This window comes from Schistocerca serialis, chromosome 4, assembly GCF_023864345.2.
Source record: "Schistocerca serialis cubense isolate TAMUIC-IGC-003099 chromosome 4, iqSchSeri2.2, whole genome shotgun sequence".
Taxonomy (NCBI): domain Eukaryota; kingdom Metazoa; phylum Arthropoda; class Insecta; order Orthoptera; family Acrididae; genus Schistocerca; species Schistocerca serialis.
This window is the reverse complement of record NC_064641.1, coordinates 436,736,543-436,758,798: the sequence shown is the minus strand read 5'-3', so window position 1 is coordinate 436,758,798 and position 22,256 is coordinate 436,736,543. Positions and strand designations below refer to the sequence as shown.

At 41.6% G+C, this 22,256-nt stretch overlaps 1 long non-coding RNA gene across 1 annotated transcript; it reads right to left on the bottom strand.

Moving 5' to 3' along the window:
• Positions 1-8,619: 8,619 nt before the first annotated feature.
• On the bottom strand, positions 8,620-12,834 carry LOC126473907 (uncharacterized). Its single transcript, XR_007586536.1, has 4 exons — positions 12,651-12,834; positions 12,439-12,546; positions 9,991-10,094; positions 8,620-9,461 (listed from the first exon to the last, which is right to left on the bottom strand). It is a non-coding gene; the product is annotated as an uncharacterized LOC126473907 (long non-coding RNA).
• Positions 12,835-22,256: the final 9,422 nt, after the last annotated feature.

Here is a 22,256-nt window from a genome sequence, read left to right as displayed (position 1 = left end):
ATCCACCACTGCTGGCGGCTCACCTCCAACTGCGCAACGCTACGCGCTGTTAACATCCAGCTGCCCAACACTACAATGGCAGACAACAATGCAAACTAGCCACAGACTGCACACAGCATAGCCAGTGATTTTCATGCAGAGCGCTACGTGGCGTTACCAATAAGAAAACCTGAACAGCCTACATACATCGGCCCCACGTTCCCCACAAAAAAAATTACAAATTGTTTTGGGCAGTGGCCAATACAGATTTGAAAATTTTTTTCATAATTACAATTACAAAAAAATCAAATGCACACACTTATAGATACAATGTTGGTCAAAAGCTAAAATTTTCTCACAGTCCATAAAGACAGTCCTGATCATTCATCACAGTAAAATTGCAATGTTTTTGTTTTCTCAAAGTCTGAGCAGTAAAAGAGAATGCACACGGAAGTAGTGGATTTCCATGCAGTCTTGAAGAAGTAGTGTTGTCCTTCCAACGGAAAGACAGTGCTGACTCTTGACATGCAGACAGCTAATGGGCCACAACAGAGCAAACCCACAGAAGAGTCAGTTGAAGTTAAAGAATATTGGTAGGTAGGTCATCACAGAGCAGACCCACTGTAGTTCTGGTAGAGTGAATGGTATTGGTGGGCCACCAGAGGTGCAGACCCACTGCAGTCCTTGTAGAAATAATGGTATTGGTGGGCCATCAAAGATGCAGACCCACTGTAGTCCTTGTAGAGATGGCCAGCAATCATCTGTTGCGACTGTGCAGGTGCACAATCACCATCAAAGAGTCTTGCGGAGAATATAGCAAGTCCATAAACCACTCACAAACCACTCGCAAACTTTTTGGAATTGTCCTTAGAACCAGCAATGCTGTTAATCAGTCCCTTGCTGTATTATTAACACACGTCCAAACACTAACAGTCCTCTTTTTTATCACATATTGTACATATACTATGACCAACAGAAATATGTGCAGTGAAATGAATGCTTACAAGTTACTTAATTTGATGAACTGGTGTCAATTACAATTTTATAACATAGGACTACTATAACAAAGGTACAAAATACATCATTAAAGAACATAACAATAGAGATAACATTTATAGTAAAACAGGCTTTACAAAAGAATAGAAATAAACATGTACATCAGTGTTACAAGAATTATGACATAAGTACATACATAAATGATCAGAATAACTTTTGAAACATCAACTTCACACATGAGCATTAAAACAAAACAGAATAAATAATGTCTAAACATCTTTACAAAGTAAATAACATACTATCAGAAAAATTCTACAACGTAACTCTTGTGAGATAAACACATAACGACAGGAAGAACACAAATACCCAAGGGTACACAAACACACAGTGGGATAACACAAAAGGAAAGGGCAGGGTTTGTTTTCAGTGTAACATTTGGTACTCCAGTCCAACCCAAAACTTCATTCCATAGATCTTTCGTCTTATTTCAACATTTGTTTCCACCAAAACATCCTATCCAAGCATGCTTTCCGTATTTATATGTTCACATATTTCTTACCTCATTATTTATTTTCCATTATCTTACCTCATCACTTATTTCCAAGAAAATCCTACCTAAACTTGTTGTCTCTAAACCCTACTTTTTGGTTCATATCCTCTTTCAAAATACTTTTTTGGCTAAACCATTTTGTTATAACTTCTCAATGCATTTCTTCCAATTCATCACAACTCGTTCTCTTATATAGCCTACCCCATCTTAAGCTAACTTAAATCTACTGAGCTCAGATGCATAAACTAAGGGACAAAGCAATGCAGCAGCACAAAACAATTAACACAAACAGCAATGAGAAAAAGTGCAAATTGGCAAAGCAAGCAGCATTATAGAAATTAGCAAAGCAAATACAACTAATATCAGGCAATGAGCAGCAACAAGAAAAATAAATCAATAGTAAAACTAGCTTAATACAATGTAAAATTCAGCAGAACTATGCCTGGCAAACAGCAGAAGCAACTACAATAACTTATACCTAAACATGGCAAAGTTCGAGCAGAAATAATATTACAGTAAAGATGGCCATGTCTAATACCTATGTCACATCTTAACACTAGAGTGATGCATCATCTTGACTTACTCTAGCAGACAAGTTACCAAACCGTTAAAAAATTATTTTTACAAGTCCTGTGAAGGGAAATGTCTATTTGTGCTCTCTTTTCTGCGAAAGTACATCATAAAATTATTCTTTACTGGGTCTGTAGACAGAAAATAGTGATATTAGTACATCTACTAAATTTTATTTTAACCAATGCTGCAAGGCAGCTAGAAACTAGATATTAAACAAAATGAGCAAATATGTACAAAGGAAGGCATGAAACATCATTCACTAGCCATATGGCATTTCATAAGGCAGTAAAAAAATCTCTCAACTAGAAAAACAGCAGTCATAATCAGGTGTATAGACATAAAATATTTCTCGTCATTTCATTAGGCATTTCAGTAAATATCATAAATTAAGACCTCCACAGAGTAATCATATGTTTTTAAGTTTGAGCGTGTCGTATTTGCGATGCTTTCTACAAAGAAATGCCAATAGCGAGGATAATGGCCTTTTTTTTTACCTAATGGCTTTTTCTCCAGGCGACTGGCACACCTGGGCGCCACCTGGGTCACTTGGCTTCCTTACCGGAATATTTATGACAGCAGTTTGCAACTGCAGTGATAGTCTCATATAAAAATTTCACAGATCGAGAATTTGCGTTACAAATGTGTAGAAACAAAATCCAATAAATATAACAGTGTACAAAAAATTTTCGCCGGCATTGTGATACATTCACGCATTTACACACACTTCATAACTCTTAAAGTACGATTCTTGGTTTCCAACATCCTTTTTCACAAAGCAGAGTACCTAACTCCTATTCATTATTCATATACATATAAACACGTAATCACTCTCCTCATATATGGTAGCATCATCTTATTGATCATAAACATACCTCAACAGCATAAGTGAGCAGATATAAAGCAGATACAGCACAAAAGCAACAATGTAAATTGTGTCACACATTAGTAGCGTCGTGATGTAATCGTGTAACTGTCAAAGAAACCAAATACTAAGTCATCTTTAATCTCACAAAAACTACTTCAAAACATTACAATGGCAGACAACAATGCAAACTAGCCACAGACTGCACACAGCACTGCCAGTGATTTTCATGCAGAGCGCTACGTGGCATTACCAATAAGAAAACCTAAACAGCCTACTTACAAACTCAACCGAATGACTGCCCGCTACCACAGAAAATGCCCCCCCCCCCCTAAAAAGCCCACAGTTTCAACACTCTGAGGTCAAATCGAGTTTGTTTGCACATAAAATTTACTTTTTACACTAAATATAGGTACAATAAAAAGCATGTAACACTTCTATTCAGACGGAAATTTGCCGCTGAATTCAGATTCATCATCAGAATTTCTGTACAGGATCCCATTCACATATTATTAAAATTTATGTGTTCTTCATATAGAACTTTTCATTTTTTAAAATACTTTCACTGCATTAATAACAGATTAGTATTGTATTACCTATTTCCTTATGTCTACTTTTCTGTACTGCCGCTATCTTTATAGTTCCTATTTTTTATTTTTCAAAATTCTGCATTTTTAATCACGAAAACAGCATTCCGGCTCCTCATTTGCATTTTTAAAACATGTAAAAAAGTTACATAGATATCTTAATACTATTCATTCAGACCTTTCATTTGACACCTCGTTCGTAAAATTTTGTCAAAGCGTCTCCAAGATATCCAATTTACAATCTTACTTAGTTATTAAAATATTCAATGTATTGTAATTCAAAAACTACCAGGGTGACTGGAGGCGCGTTTATAAGAGCACAACCGGCTACTTTTCTGCTTTAAAATCAGCCTACAAGCTCCTTTGTGCCACATTGGGATCAGTTTTTTATTTATTTCTACATCATACATTCACTTTAGCTCTATGCTAAAAGCGGCCCGGAGAAAGCCCGCCATGAGCCAGCGTACCGGCCGTTGAGTTCCCCGTCACGTGGCTGGACGCCAAACTGCTCGTACTCATTTTAAAGTACCGCTATCTGTCGGCCAGTGCCGAAACTAGGACGATTTTGCTGCTGTCAAGACGGCTGACACACACCCATCTTACGTTAGATGTAAACACGCCAGATTCTCGACTGCCACTTTGCCGCGATTTTTACTACAGAAACTGCGGTCATCACATTCGCTCCCCAAAGCCTGTCACCTCATAAGCTCGAACACATGCTCTTTTCATCTAGTGACTGATTTTAAAATCACATTAAGGAACGCTCACTGGAGACCGCCATAAGCTGTTTCCGAATTTTCCACTGTTTTTGTTGTGAATCAAATGGTTCAAATGGCTCTGAGCACTATGGGACTCAACATCTTAGGTCATAAGTCCCCTAGAACTTAGAACTACTTAAACCTAACTAACCTAAGGACATCACACACACTCATGCCCGAGGCAGGATTCGAACCTGCGACCGTAGCAGTCCCGCGGTTCCGGACTGCAGCGCCAGAACCGCTAGACCACCGCGGCCGGCTGTTGTGAATCGTAAGGCTGTGTTTTGTGCAGTGTTTGTAAATATCACGAGTTCTCTATATCATATTTAAGCACAGGTTTGAAATTTTTTGAATATGACAAGCAACTGTACATTCATTTTAAACAAGCTAAGGAAGGATTTTAGAATACCGCTAAAATCGGTAACGCTGACTCAAATAACCACGGAAGCGACAGTTTGCAAGGTCAGAATAGGACGTGGGGCCTGCAGTAGAGAAATGTGATTTCTGCACTACTCTTTAACTTAGCACCAGAGAAGGTAATTCGGCAAATTTCAACAAACCCTGATGAAACAATATTAATCGGCAGGTCCAGATGGTGGCATAATGATGTAATTTTAATTGCAAGGAATATCAGAGCTATGAAGGATAATCATGCTGCACTGGAAGGATCAGCGCGGAAGTTAGGTCTCGAAGTTAATGTAGATAAAACGAAGTATATGATGATGGGAGATCCTGGTGGGGATAGAGGAGACACTTCCATGAAAATAAATGGGTAAAAGGGCCAAAGAGTGGGGATGTTTAAATACTTAGGTTCGATAATAATAGTATAGGACAGCAGCAGAAATTCAACAAAGAATAGCAAGTGAAAATCGATGTTATTATTCCTTGCATAATGTACTGAAGATCAGAAATGATAGTACGAGTGCAAAAATCCAAATATATTTGATTATATTAGTACCAACAGCAATGTATGGGTCGAAAGGCTGGGCGATGGCCACAAAGGAGGAAGGCTGGTTATTGAGATAGGAAAGAAAGATTTTGAGAAAGATATTTCGGGCCATGAAAGAGGAAGGAAGCTGGAGAATAAGGGTGAGTGCGGAACTGAAGATGATTTTTGGACAATTGAATACCGTAGTAAAAATCAAGCAAGGGATAATAAGATGGGCTAGACATGTACAGAGAATGCCAAAAACTCGGAGCGTTAAGAAAGCGTTTATAGGAAAGCCCGAATGGAGAAGAAGAGGAAGACCCAGGAAAAGGTGGCGTGAAGATATGGAGTAGGATCTCAAAGCACTGGCAGTCAGGAATTGGAGAAAGAAAGTGATGGCGATGAAGAATGGAGGCAGGTGACAAAGTAGGGCAAGGTTGTACAAGGACTCTAGCGCCCGCCAGTAAGTAAGTATAGATTATCAAAGCTATTTTGGGGATTAATAGCGAGTAAAATTCAGTATACTTTGAAAACTAGTTAAATATCGTGTCGATGACTAAGCCATACCTCGCCGGTTGTGCAAAATCGTGTATCTTCAAAGGGAATGACTCCTACCATAGAATATGAGATACCTACAAACGAAACGATTTCTTTAATGACTTAACAATTTTCCTTTATCTTGAAAGTGAAAATCTGTGTTTTTTGCCAATAAAAATGTTTTATCGTGTAACTTGATTTTGATAATATTTCATCTAATTTGATTTGACTTACTGATTATTGGCGTCTAGTAAAAAAATTTGTGAAACACATGGCCTTTTAAATACACTACTGACGAGACACTTTTAAATTTGAATAGCATGTTTGTTCCTAGGTACGTGAGCATGCTGTACCTTGGAACAGTTTTTTACATTTGGTGAAACCTTACATTTCTGGAGTTATTTTTGTAACTTAAGAAAAAGACTGGGTAAAACTTCTATTACAGGACTGGCTAGTCTGCGAAGTATTCCAAAGTACAACATTCTCCCCAGCAACGTCATTCTGTACATCTCGTAGCAACCTGTGTGTTTGTATTAATCATGTGCTGTAATTTGTTATTATTTTTTAACCTCGTTGTGTCCTGCCTACTACAATTCTGTATGTATCATACCTTTTCTACGACCTTTGTAGACTCAATTGGAAACGAAAGGTCCGTCCAGTTTCTATGACAAGTTTCTTTACCACAATATTCCTTTGCCGTGGTTGTAATGTTCTTCACTGTAGCCGTTGCACAATTAACGGAATGGCTCTATTTCGCTTTATCGTGATCGCATTTAAAACAGTTACGGCACAGGAGGAGTGGGAGCATACAAACAGGGTTGTCAGAACAAGTATCTAAAAGGGTTAAATCTCCGATAATAACGGAAAGATATGATTTAGAAACGCGTCAGGGGGTACAAAGAACAACAAGAATAAATAGTAGTAGCTTTATTATGAATCAGCGGAAAATACAGAGTGCCGATATCTCATCGTGGTTAGACTTGTCCTGGACAGAATAGGCAGGCGATAATAATTAAATGCGTAACGTCAGAGCACGTATTCCAGTGGTGAGTCGACTCCAACAACAGTTTCAAATGAATACCGTCATGCACGCACGCACGCACACACACACACACACACACAACATGCGCACGCACACGCACGCGGGCGAAGCGAACTAAGCTCTGAGTAGATGATTCACCTCAAAATATTTCCGACTCGTCACTGCGCTTAGATAAAGTCTCACCTTCGTCACTGGTCGCTTCTGTGACAACATAACTCTTGTTCCTTTTTTGATCGCCTTACAATTACTTGCTGCTGCAAACAATTTTAAATTTCGCACCCATGTGACGATAATGTACAACGTGCAGTCAAATAATAATGAGACAGATGGAGAAAAGCAAGCTGAGTAAAATGTTTATTATTTCACAATTAATCATCATAACTGTTAATAAGGTATCCTATGTGAGACAGGACCTTCAGTGGCTTCCTGGCTTCCCAGCGAAACTTCTGCAGCATAGTACAAACGACCAGAAATGCTGACGGGTGGCATATCGCTGTTCAGGATAACGACCGCCTACATGTGCCAACGTCGTTTCGATCACGCTGCAGATGTTTCGTTTGGAAGCCCTTAAATATCCTGCATACAGTCAGGATTTCTCCCCATGTGATTTCCATATTTTTGGATCCCTGAATAAATACATTCATGATCGTCGATTTGCTTTGGACGAAGAGGTGTACGCTGGGTACAATCATCGTTCCGTAAGCAACTGCAAACATTTTTCCGTGAAGGCGTTGACAGTCTTGTCTGACAGTACGATTAATGTACTGACAGTGACGGAGACTACTTATAAAATAATAAACAGTTTACTTCGTTTTTTTCCTTTTGTCTCTTTTTCATTTGACTGCCCCTTATACTGAGTAGTTACCGATGTCTATTGTTAACACCCGTAATATGCCTAAAGCATTGTAAAATAGTGTCTTAAATATCAGACAGAGAACTAAATATTAAGTGTAATCAGATTATCTGAACACATTGTAAGAAGGAACACGCATTGTCATATCCATGGTGTTGAAACAAATGTCTAATATTTCGATAGGCAGCAGTACTCCTCAAAACAACAAAAACAATTCCAATAAACGTGGATCCGATAAAGCACACATTAGCAGGGTGTAAGTCAAGCTATTGTCCTGGTGGGTGCTGTACCTCAAAGTGTGCGTGGTTTCTTAAGGCGCGTGTCCACTAGCAAGTAAACTTCCGCAAGCCGCTTGCAGAAGCTACTTCTGCAAGTTCTTTGCATGTGGAAACACCCGCAGCAAGTTGACTTCCGCAAGTTTCGTCAACTTGGAGTAGTAGCTTCCGCAAGCTAGTCTAAACGGTTCTCCGTAGCTTGTTACAATTGCTTGCTGGACTTGCTAGTTGGGGGAAGTTTTTTCGGAGCTTGCAGAAGTGTATACAGCACGAAATGTCAGTTTTGAAGTTCGTGTGAATGAGTGAAAAAAACACAATGGCTTATTCAGCGAGTGGAGTGTTTTCCCGTGTTGTGGGACACAACAACACATGGACTTTGAAAATTGGTTAAAAAAACAAGACGCATTGGAAATTATTGCATTAGTATGCGACACTACAGAGCCAGAAATACGGGAAAACCCACAATTTGCGTACGCAGTATAATCAAGAACTAAATAAATCGAAGGTAAGAAAAAGTGGACAAAGATCAGACGACTTATATAAAAGTAAATGGCAATTCTTTGATTCCATTAAATTTATGTTTCGTTCCTACACACCAAAAGAAACCGAAGATAATATGGTAAGTGAAATAAATTTAATATTCTGCATATAGTATTTATTACTTTTATTACAGATGTATTTATGTTTACACTCTCATCAGAAATCAATCAAAATTTAAAGGCGCCTGTATTGCCAGGCTACTTCCCCTTCTGGTGAAACAAAGTAGTTTGTGAATTTATTTCTGGCTTCCTTGGCCATCTGTGGCCAATTATGTTTGTTTATTGGTTCTAGCAGTATATTCGTTTCTGTCCATATATCTTTGCGCCATTCTCCTTGCGTCTGTAAATCTTGAGAATAAAAAGTGCCAGGTGGGGCGTAAACGGACTTTCTACTCTCTTTTGCGAGTAAAAAGTTTTGAAGAGCACAAATCGCTTTGGCAATTTGTCTCGATTTCTCTGGGTTTAGAAGAATTTGCGTTCGTAATGTTCGAAAACGTGTGCATATGAGCCCAAAAAAGTTTTCAGCACATTTCTTGCTCTAGAGAGCATATAGTTAAACACACGATTTTGCACTGGTTGGCCTCTAAAAGGGTAGGTCTTCATAATATAATTTTTTAGAGGAAATGCGTCATCAGCAACAATGACGTAAGGTATCTGTACAGTTCTACCAGGTAGATTTCGAGGAACTGGTACATTCAAAGAATTAGACTCAAGACATTCTGACAGTCAACAATTATCAAAAACTCCATCAGATATTCTACCATTACTGCCCACATCGAAGTATATAACTCTGTAGTCAGGTCCAGTCAGTGCCAATAGCACAATACTGTGGTTCCCTTTATGATTAAAGTACACGCTGCCTTCTTTCTTGGGAGCCTGTATGACTATGTTTTCCATCCATAGCGCCAATTCAGTTTGGAAAATCCCATCAATTCTCAAAACCAGTAGCGATTTGTAACCGTTCTTCTTCTGTTGAAGGTATCTAAAATTATAGAAAACCAAATTATATCTGAAATTTATCCCTTTGAAGATAAATATTACATTACAATGTTTATTTTAGCGATCAGAAAACGCCAGGGAAGATAATGAGTGTGAGACAGATACAGTCCAGGAAAAAGCACAGGGAAGAAGAATTTTGAAAAGAAAAAAAATACCGAGGAAAATTCAGACACTATTCTAAACAAGGCAACAGAAGCGATGTACAAACCTGTTGGTGAACATCAGGTGTTTGGAGACTATGTGGCATTGGAATTAAAGTTATTAACACAAATGTCAAGTCGAAAAAAAATTATGAAGGATAATACAAAAGGCAATACTCGAAGTATCTGAGGAAGACAAAGCTATGACTAATTCTTGGATGACAGGTGAAAGCAGTTTCATCTGCACACCATCAGAGAAAGTAATTATTATTTCTGATACTGCCCAAGTTCATCATCCACAAGGTAACCGTTTCGTAAATTTTCTGCTTAAGCGAATTATTTGTGTGAGTTATGAAATATCAAAATACTAACCTTCAAATATTCTCTTTTGAAACATTCATAGCGAGCCACACAGCAGTCCGTAACAACTCGAGGATTGTGCAAACGGATACTCGGAAAAGAGTGAAAACTATCGCCTGAAAATTAAAAAACAAGTAATTCAGTGAAATAAATATAAATGTACGACTATTGACAATAAATATTTATTTGACATTTACGTGTTTTATTCTTATACCTTTGGCTAAAAATCGAAGAGTAATTAAAAGACGATCTCTTGGTGATATAGATTGTCGCATATTTGTATCCTGTTTCCGAATATTTGATTCTACAATTGACAAGAGGTGTTCAAAACTTGCAAAAGACATTCTCAGAAAGTTTGTAATCTGAGCAAAGTCCTCTGATTTCAGTTCGTTCAGTAGTTTTTCTTGGAAACTTAACCATGAACGCCTCTGTATCCATTTCTTTGCCCAAACACTTCTCTTTTTCTTAACTTTTCGTTTTTCGTCACGCTTTTCTTTAACAATAACGATACAACACTGGCGGCTGCTCTGGTTTGTGCACACGACACAGCTTGCCTGTCCCACAACGCGAACTGTAGTGGATGCAGTCAGCAAGTACTCGCAGCAAGTTCGTGAAATTAACTTGCCGAAGCGACTTGCAGAAGTCAACTTAAGCAAGTTTTTGTACTAATGTTAACATCTCAGCAAGTACTTGCAGAAGTTACTTGCGTAAGTTACCTGCTAGTGGACATGCGCCTCTATGCCGAATGGCAGTAGGATGCATTGTTATGAACAGATGCCACGTTCAGCCCTTCCTATGAAAGGCGGTTCAGATCGCGCGTGTGCTACCAAAGCTATGTTTATTGGACTTGTTTCACTTGGTTCGGTGAGTACTGCCATCCCTCACAATATTTATATCCTTAGTGTAATTCGTTAGTGAAAGTACGGTTAGAAACTATGCTCTGTACATCTCACGCACAGCCTCACGCGCTGAGAAACGAAACAAAATATTCGCAAGCAGAACCCACATCCTGCTACGCCACACTGACGGACATTCTGTTTCAGTATCAGAAAGATGTAGTAACTAGTAGCACCAGAGACATCAATCGTGAAAGCTCAAAGCTATTTTGACTGTACTCTCCTTGAAATTGAAAATGGCGGGCGGATAAGTCAGCTCTAAAGGCTTCCCGTAGCGTAATATCTTCAGTTCACGATATTTTTCCTCATCTTACCAGCCACCGTCAAAAACTACTAAAATATGAATATAGGAAGTAATCGTATGTAACTGAACGTTACCAATGGCAGCAAAATACACTGCAAAACAGACTTAAAAGAACACTTTTTCGAAACCCCATAACTGCTTTCATTGAGAAGCATAAGTTTGAAATTTCGGTCAAAAATATCAACAAGCTTCCTTTGTAATCATGCAAAAGCGTGGCGCCCTGCGACTTTTCCCTTGACCTCGGCGATGCTTCAAACAACAAGGTGTCGACACAAGCGAAAGAAACGCCACAGCTCAGAAGTTCAAGTGAGCTGTAAGGTGGGATACTTATGTCATATCGGCACCAAATTTCACTGCAATTCTGCCCGATACCACTGTGGACGTATTACACGATGAGAAGGTTATCACAACCCCCTTTACTCAGATTTCGCTCCTTTGTTGACGTCTTTGCTATGGAAGTCAGAACCGTGACATCCAGCGTGCTTCTGGGTGGCCGAGGAAAACTTTTTCAGATACACCGGCGCTCAGAATCGATACAGAAAGACCTCATGGGGTGGCATAAAAGGCGTCAATGACACAACGCCTTCCCTTGGGATCAATTCCGACATATTTCGCTTTTGAAAACGACAGTTAGGAGTGCGATTAGCAAGAGGACGACGTTCTTAACAACTTTCGACTCTGCTGCTACCCCTTGGGCGTTTAAACCCTACTCTAAGGACAACGTGGAGTTGCAACCCCTTTGAAAGTGATCAGACCCCTTTGGGATGTAGTACGATCGCAGTCTTTGCTCTGGGGCACAGGGTAGCATCACTTGGGACCGTTGGAAACCACTCGATGAACTTTGAACGTGATCAGAAGCAGCAAAGGGTACTTACGCTTCTTCAACCCTCTTCTTTGACGCCATCCTGTGGCGTGATCACGTGGGAGTGCAACATTAACACGTGTGTGAATAAAACGGCGAAGGGTCGCTATAAGACCCCTTTGTTCTGCAACACCAGCGGTGCCACCCGCGCAACTTTATTGAGCACGTTACAAATGCACGTATCAGAAACTTCGGCACCAAATCAGCCTCTCGACAGATCTAGCGTCTGAGGGCTAAGCAATCCCTTCGACACCCTTGCGTGTGGTTTCCCTACCACACCCATGGCAGCTACCTCACTGAAGAATTCGACGACAGAAACAAAAAGCTTAACGTTTGACAACGGCGTTATTATTCGCACACATGGAGAGGGAGTGAGAGAGAGAGAAACGAGTGCTTACATTCACATGAGTTTGGATTTATCCAACCACCATCCTCTGGAGCGTCAAGCTGCCTGACAAGATCCTCGAGAACACTGTCGCTCGAAAGGGGTGACAGTATGCTCTCATCTGCAACACAAGAAGAAGAAGAAGAAGAAATTAGCCACCAGATTGCAGCTAAAAAATATTAACACATAGAAAAACCAAAACAATATGAAGTGATCTCCACATACCTGTAGAATCATTCTGGACCTCTTATTGGTGGTATATCGAAGTCAGCAGCTACAATGCGATGCTTCATAGCACACACAGAACGCTGACAAGCTCCAGTAATGCTGGGATGGTTTGTATTGAGAACCACAAGAGATTTTCTCCAGCCAATCTACTCAGTAGGGCATGAAAGGAATGGTTACTACTGAGAACACCCCTTTTTATAGGCGAGTGCCTCACATTCAGCCAATAAGAAACGAAAACACTTAACGCCATACAGGCAGGGTCATTACAGCGTTTAGGAATGCGAGCGAGTCAGTGTTCACCCTTATCGCGCCGTAGCATCCTGTGATCAAAATAAAAGTATTTCTGCATCTGCTTTGCAACTATGACGCTGTTGTTATATTTTAGCGTATGTGTGTACTACACAGCGTGCAAGGACATGCGTGGGCTGCCATACATCCGGTGAATATTCTTCCAATAGTGTGCAGGACTTCTTTATCAATGGCAGAATCGTTGCACACTCACTCATGTGTCAACAACAGCAAGCAGCCACCAGCTGCTATCACAAGAGTCCTGCCCACACTGTTGCAATATTGCTGGCGGCAAGTGCAGACGTGCGCAGCTGCTGCTAATCTGGGCCCAGCCAGTTGAGGCAGCTCAGGCCAATCTCTGGCTCAGACATGCAGTATTCAAATGGAGTTATGACATGGATGATGCAATGATGACGAAGACTGAACATTTTCCTGAAGAGATGCTTACCTCAGTTCATATATTACACTGTCAAAAGCCTGAGTAAAGACCTTTTGTAGTGCAGACCGCTGCGGGATGTGCAGAAAGAGAGCCAATGAAGTTCTGGAAAATACCAGCAGTGATATCGTGCCATGCCGACTCCAGTGTTCTGGCCAACTGTGGTAGATTTCTCGGCTGAGGATCATGGAACAAACAGCCCAGTACAGGTGGCCTGACAAACAATCGATTGGGTTTTAATCCGAGGTGTTTGGGGCCAGGGGAGTTTGGTAAACTCATCTTGGTGCTCCCTTAAACCACACACGTACCCTGTGAGGCGTGTGACATGTTGCATCGTCCTGCTGGTAGATGTGATAATGTCAAGGAAAAAAACTGCATGTAGGGGTGAAAATTGTCCCCAAGGACGGATGCTTACTTGTGTTGATCCATTTTGCCTTTCAGAAAGATGAGATCACTCAGGGAATGCCCTCCAGCCTGGATCCTTCAAAAGATCATTGCAAGAAGTTCGCTTCCAGAAGTTTACACCGTACATACCGATGGCCAAGTGACTGTAATGCGTCTCAAAAGGTCACTTGTTGCCACTCATTAGATACATAGCAACATCATTGGCTTTGTACACATCTCCACAGCTATCCTTCACGCATGTCATCTGTGGCCTGTGGCGTACCACAGTTGCCTCGGTGCTGATTTAGGATGGAGCCATTTTGCCATGGACGGTATACTTTGAACCACGCCAATATGCAGACCATTTACAAACTTAACTATTTTGGAAATGTTTCCACTCTTGGCCCAAAATCCAACGACCATGCATTTATACACACCAGATAAATCGCGCACATTTCTGCATTACGACAGTGACTGCACTGTTTCCTGCATCCCCTCAACATGCTTTACATACCTTCCATTGCTAGTGCTGCTACCTGCTATCACTGAGTGATTATTGCAGACTGATGCCGAACGTAGACCTGTGGTCACGTAATGTGAGTGGACCGTGTAAATGGTCAGCCACTTATCCTGTACAGAGAAGCCCTCGGATACTGGTGGCTGTGGACAGGTATCACTTCCAAAACGTATTGAGGAAGCTTCTAGATTTATAAACCCGGTACTCATTAAACCGCACAGGCAACGTATAATGAATACTTACTTGAACCCTGTAAGAGGAGGAGGTAGTAAAAAAAACTGTTTTCAAAAAGGACTTCATTTACCGATAATCCATCTTAGAGGTATTTGTATGTTTCCTGAAGCACAAATATAATCACTTATGTGTGCACCACCACACTTTTTCTTGAGTCCGCTAATTTCTGGGCAGTTATAATCTTCAAGGTTTCTTACTGATGCACTTTTCAATATGTCATGGAGACACACAACTTTTTAATCGAATTCGACGTAAGCAATGTTGTCGTTATTATTGTAGATTCAGAGTGATGTCACCATTTCTTCTTACTGGAGTACGTCGTCATCTACCACTTTCTGAGGTAATTGTGGGCTAATTAGGCAGCTGTATGGTGAGTCTAGGCTCTCTTTACCTTTTCTAAATGGGTTGGATCGAGCGAAGGTTGTTGAGAACGTTGTCAATACTCATCCAGTGTTTTCGAATACAAGGAATAAAACATATTTAAACAAAAACTGTCCACGAACATCGTAAAATATCTGCATGTCCATGGTCACACTTTGAGTTGCCACTATGGGCCGTCTCTGGTCTGAAGTAGCACCGCCACATTTATTTTGTTGCACAGTTCCACGAGAAGTGAGAATTAATAACATGATCATGCAAAAATAACGCATACACCACTGTGTTTGAAGGGAAACAGTCTGGCGATTGAAATAAATACAGAGGTTTATAGGGTCCATCTTAATGTTTTAGTTTTGCATAGAGCAGTTGGTCATGACAGCCGGTGCTAATGCTTTGAACTTCAGTGACCTGCGAATACATCCAAATGCATTGCGTTAATAGTAAGAAGAACGAACCATCGAGTACATACGCTGCAGCAGACTAACATTGCCATTGTTCCAGTCAAGTTGCAAATTTGAAAATTCCTGACACATTAAAACTGTGTGCCGCACAGAGACTCGAACACGGGATCTTTGCCTTTCGTGGGCAAGTGCTCTACCGACTGAGATGCCCAAAAGCACAACTCACGACGCGTCCTCACAGCTTTAATTCAGCCAGTACCTCGTCTCCTACCTTCCAGACTTCACAGATGCTCTCCTGCGAAACTTGCCGAACTAACACTCCTGGAAGAAAGGATACTGCGGAGACATGGCTTTGCCACAGCGTGGGGGATGTTTCCAGAATGAAGCAGCGGAGTGAGCGCTGATATAAAACCTCCTGTTCGAGTCTCGGTCTGGCATACAGTTTTACGCTGCCAGGAAGTTTCATATCAGCGGACACTCCGCTTCAGAGTGAAATTTTCTTCCAGTACTGCAAGTTTCGGAAGAGAAATGCTGTGAAGTTTGGAAGGTAGGAGACGAGGTAGTGGCGGAAATAAAATTGAGGGGACGGATCGTGAGTCGTGCTTGCGTAGCTCAGTTGGTAGAGCACTTGCCCGCGAAAGGCGAGGTCCAGAATTCGAGTGTCTGTCCGGCATGCAGTTTTAATCTGCCTGGAAGTTTCGTATCAGCGCACACTCCACTGCAGAGTGAAAATTTAATTCCACCCAGTTCTGTTAATCGTGCACTGACACTACCGTTGACTGCTTTAGTTTCTCCCCCTACATACTCCTCATACGGCTGAATTCTGTCACGCAACTCTTCGACTTTCGTAAGTGTTATCTTGATAATGCCATCCTATTCTGTTAACCGTGTGTTGATTGTTTGTTCATCTTGCTGGAGTCTGTCATTCAGATGAGATTCTACTATTGCATCTGCTGCTTTGACACCGCTATCCAATTTCGTTGATGTTATGCTGATGGCCTCAGTTTTTCTGTGGATGTGTAGATGTATGTTTGACTTCCGCTTCATGCCATGCATATGTGCGAATTTGTCCATAGCCTAAAATATAATGTCAGGTTTACCTTCTGGTACACTGCCTTTTACGCAGAATTTCATCGAAGATTTCTCTGCATCAACCCTCATTCAATTTCCGCATTTTATCAATAACCAAGAAACAATACTGCGACTTATTCCAGTACTCCCGAATATGTTGACTGATTTGTTGAATAACATGTTGACTCCTACATGAGCTTGATAAATTTGCTTTAAATTCAGATTGCCCTGATTGAAAGCTATAATAAGGTTTGCATTATCGAGGATCAACTACTTCAGGATCCTTGGGTGTGTCTGGCTCAAATAAAATATGTCGACTTACATTTGGTGCCCAAAGCAGAGGTATTACCGGTCCACACACTGCTTTTCCACACTGACGTCATCCAATGCAAATATGCTGTTTGGCTTCACATTTTCAGGTGGCGGAATAGAGCTGCTTTCTCTGAATGTCTGGTACTTTATTCGCTCAATGCCATGCAATATCTTCTTCAATAGCTGATGTTTTGGCTGAAACTGGGTTTTTGAAAAAAACGTATACATGCTCGAAGCGGACCGCCTCAGGATGTATTAACAGTGTTAGAACAAAATTAGTCTTCCCACAATCTGAAGATTCTATATTCGATGTATGTACGGTATCAGGAAGTAATGATCCGTTCTTATTCCTCCTCTCACTTCCAGCATCATCATCATTGCTGGACCAGTCAGCTACTACAAGACTCACGTGAAGGGAATGTTTCGTATGCTCGGTCTTCAAGATGACTACGCACTCGCATTGGCACATACGTGTAGCTCCAAAACTATTTATAAACAGTTAAGTATTGCAGGGTATACGAACAGACTTAAATACGATCACACTCCTGTGACTACTCCTGGCACACACGACTCATACATTTCTACTTCTATTCCTCCGCAGCCGGCCGCGGTGGTCTCGCGGTCCTAGGCGCGCAGTCAGGAACCGTGCGACTGCTACGGTCGCAGGTTCGAATCCTGCCTCGGGCATGGATGTGTGTGATGTCCTTAGGTTAGTTAGGTTTAAGTAGTTCTAAGTTCTAGGGGACTGATGACCACAGCAGTTGAGTCCCATAGTGCTCAGAGCCATTTGAACCATTTTATTCCTCCGCAGAATGAACAATTCAGCTGAGCGATGGCTTCTTCCGATGGGCACTTAGCTTGGCTAACAGACTCCAACAGTTTACTCACCAATATCTCTGAGAATCGGTGGTCATACGATTGCCACCTTAGTCGACAGTCTACAGCATGCTTTATAGAATAACTTCTGCATATTAGATTCTTAAAAGTCTGTTACTACAGTTGTATGCGCTCTCTGGTGTTAAATGTTTTAGTAGTTCCAGGTAAGTCTCCTGCTGTGACCGTATGATCTTCCAGCGTTACTGACACAGAGTAAACGTTGTCATGGAACAAAGCAGTAATACGCATTGACATATCACGTACTCGCATTCATGAACAATGTCTCTTTAATGTCACAAAATCATGGATCTCCTAATAAAACCACTGTATACAATTCCCAGTTAGATATCACACTGACACTGCTGCATTTATAGCATACATTGTTTAAACTGTAGCTACTGTTAAACAACATAGTTGCCACAGAATGTGCCTGCTGCTGCTTCTTCACTTCACCTGCTGCTATTCACCTCAGTATGTAAGCCCTTTGCTACTAGGTGAGCTATTCATCAATCGCTGTTTGTATAGATTATTTGCAGCCATGTATGCAACTATAATAAAAATAAAAGACGAATCATGGGCCTCTACTGGAAATTCATCATTATAATGAACAAGGCTATGATCATTTGTGTTCGTCGTTAACTTACGTGAGTACAGTGAGTGCGCATGAAAGAAGCAACTCTGTAGGAAACATACTGAAAAAATTTTGGAAGCAGTTCCCAGCCTGTAGGCCTTGAATTCTGCTTCTTTCGCATTTAAGCCAATGCGCTATGAACTCACCCTCTCCAGTTTTGACCTACAGTCATACACTTTGGTACAGGGGGTACACAGTACTTCACACACTGTGATAAGTAGATTTTCCCGGCGTATCAAATACTGATGATTGTCACGGGTTTGCAGCAGGGTTCCATCGTCCTGACGACAACACAGTATTTCGGCGGGCCATCTGGTCGCCATCTTCAGGTGAGATTGAGTGCACAATCACGCCGGAACTGAAGAGACCTCAGATTCGGCGGCTCCTTTATACCGCGGGTACCGGCCGTTGCGCGTGCGCGAGCAACGGAAGAGCTGCCCTCTGTGAGGCGAAGAATTGCCGCGCAGCGCCAGCGGTGAAAACTGTCAAAAGCGAGGAATCCTCCAAATCAGTTTCTTTTTTACCCTTCGCGGGAAGTATTTCTTCGAAATTTTGAAGAATCCTCAGGAAATATGATATTAAAAGCGTCCTTATGCCTTTGGCCAAAACTCGATCCCTTCTTGGATCGGTTAAAGATGATTTGGGTCTGAGGAAGCCTGGGGTATACAAGATCCCCTGGCACTGCGGAAAGGCCTACATTGGACAGGCTGTTCGTACAGTTCAAGATCGATGTGTGGAACATCAACGGCATACACGTCTGCTCCAGCCGGAAAAATCAGCCGTTGCTGAACACTGTCTTAATGAAGGGCACCATATGTCGTATAATGAGACACAAATTATTGCCTCGGCTTCCCGTTACTGGGATTGCGTATTGAAAGAATCAATTGAAATGCGTCTGTCTGATGATATTATTAATAGAGATAAAGGTTTTCCTTTAAGTAAGACGTGGAATCCTATTTTATCACAGATAAAACAACAACGGTCTGGTTTCCGACCGGCTGCATTTTAATTTTGCGATTCCTCGCTTTTGACAGTTTTCACCGCTGGCGCCGCTGCAATTCCTCGCCTCACAGAGGGCAGCTCTTCCGTTGCTCGCGCACGCGCAACGGCCAGTACCCGCGGTATAAAGGAGCCGCCGAATCTGAGATCTCACGGCTGAAGAGCGGCGGATTGTGCTGCTGACAGCCGTCCCCTGCCCATATGGGGCAGGGGAATAAAAGTACAATAAAGGAAAAAAAATGAGGTCTCTTCAGTTCCGGCGTGATTGTGCACTCAATCTCACCTGAAGATGGCGGCCAGATGGCCCGCCGAAATATTGTGTTGTCGTCAGGGCGATGGAACCCAGCTTCAAACCCGTGAAAATCATTACTTCATACACTGCTCCACTTGATTCATTGTAACACTATTTTTGGTCAAATAGTCTACAGACTCCCAGCAAGCCAGTGGCACAATCTTTCTGTACCCATCGATATTCCGTGGTACATATTACCTAATTTCACAACTCTTGGATGTTTTAAGTATTTATTCGGACCATATGATATCAATTCTAATGAGGCCTCATCATACATTTCTATCATTTGAACGCCTGTTGGAGTATGCAATGCATCACATTCCTTTGTCATATTATTCCTTATGTAGCCCATCACACATCACTGCACATGTATTGCACTTGTACCGTGAGCATTAACTCTGGAATCAATGCACTGCACGTTTTCAACTTCATTCTCCATGGCAACGTCATTAATAGGATCCAGACCCATGTTTATTCGTTTAATCGACACACAGTAACATTATGTGTGCTGGCGGATAGTAGCACTCTTAATGGCTGACTTGCCTGCGGTTCTGTGAGCTGCGGTAGCTCGACTGGAGGCGGCTGCTGCTGCTACTGCTGTTGAGGCGGTGGAGTGGTGTCGTTGAACACCTGTGGCTGCTGCAGTAGCAGTGGTACAGTGTAGCTGATCAGTTCAGATAAATCAGGAAGTCAATCTGCGGGCTGCTGCTCTGGCAGTGTGGACAATAGTACACTATGTGATCAAAAGTATTCGGACACCTGGCTGAAAATGATTTACAAGTTCGTGGTGCCCTCCATTGGTAATGCTTGATGACACCTTCGACTCTCGCAAGCATAAGTTCAATCAGGTGCTGGAAGGTTTCTTGGTGAATGGCAGCCCATTCTTCACGGAATGCTGCACTGAGGAGAGGTATCTATGTCGATCTGTGAGGCCTGGCACGACGTCGGCGATCCAAAACATCTCAAAGGTATTCTATACGATTCAGGTCAGGACTCTGTGCAGGCCAATCCATTTCAGGGATGTTATTGTCATGTAACCCACACGCCACAGGTCGTACATTATGAATAGCTGCTCTTCAACAGTAGGAAGCAAGAAGGTGCTTAAAACATCAATTTAGGCCTGTGCTGTGATAGTGCCGCAAAACAACAAGGACGGCAAGTCCCCTCCATGAAAAACACGACCACACCGTAACACTACCGCCTCCGATTTTCACACATGCTGCCAGATGACGTTCACCGGGCATTCGCCTTCCCCACACCCTGCCATCGGATCGCCACATTGTCCACCGTGATTCGTCACTCCACTGTTCAATCCTCCAATGTTTACGCTGCTTACACAAAGCGAGGCGTTGTTTGGCATTTACCGGCGTGATGTGTGGCTTATGAGCAGCAGCTCTACCATGAAATCCATGTTTTCTCACCTCCCCCCTAACTGTGATAGTACTTGCAATGGATCCTGATGCAGTTTAGGATCCCTGTGTGATGGTCTGGATAGATGGCAGCTTGTTACACATTACGACCCTCTTCATATGCCGGCGGTCTCTGTCAGTCAACAGATGAGGTTATCCTTACGCTTTTGAGCCGTAAGTGTCCCTTCACGTTTCCACTTCACTATCACTTCGGAAACAGTGGAGCTAGGGATGTTTAGGAGGGTGGAAATCTCGCGTACAGACGTATGACATAAGTGACACGGAATTACCTGACCACGTTCGAAGACCGTGAGTTCCGCGGAGCGCCCCATTCAGCTCTCTCACTATGTCTGATGACTACTGAGATCGCTGTTAAGGAGTATCTGGCCGCAAGTGGCAGCACAATACACCTAATATGAAAAATGTATGTTTTTTGGGGGTGTCCGAATACTTTTGATCGCATAGTGTATCTTGGTGTCCTTGTCCTGCTATTCTAATATTGGATCAGGGGCGCATTGCGCAGCTGGAGACAGTAATAAACAATAATTATATATTTTAATCTATATTTGTTAATGATACTAATAATAATAATAATAATAATAAATCCCATGGAGGCCTGGGAAAAGAATAGGCCTCCGGTATGTTCTGCCAGTCGTAAAAGGCGACGAAAAGAACAAACCACTAATAGGGCTAACCCCCCTTTTAGTGTGATTAGTTGGTTCAGGACAGAACTAATGAAGCCTCGGACAAGCGCCGTCATGGTCGGGGACGACGCTTGAACCCTATGCCCGCCCACAATGGTAACGACACTGCTAGTCAACTGGAAAATGATTTAAATCCAAATAGAGGTGTTTTGCAGGATATGCTTCCTGCAACCACCCTAGAAGGAAAACAAAGACAGAGGATGAGATGGTCAGATGAAGTTAATCGACACCTCATGTTCTGTTATTACCAAGCAACAAACCTAGGAACCAACACAACTGGATACAGATCACAAGTATACACAACATTTATTACCAGATACCCAGAATTAAAATTTTTAACAGAACAACGACTAGCTGATCAGATCCGTGGAATAATAAAAAATAACAGGATACCCCAGTCAGAATTAGATAACATCAAACAACAAGTACAACAAATACTGGAACAAAATAATGTGCAATCAGAAGAAGAAGAAAATACAGTAATGGACTCAAACATCCCAGAGCAAACAAACAAAGAACAACACACACCAATTAAACAATCAGAGGAAAACGAAATCTTAAGGCAGCCACCAGAACAAGCACAAATAGAACACAAAGTGACACAGATATTAGATATAGAAGAAAAATTTCAGCTAACATATATAGAATACAAAGACACAAATACAGACATT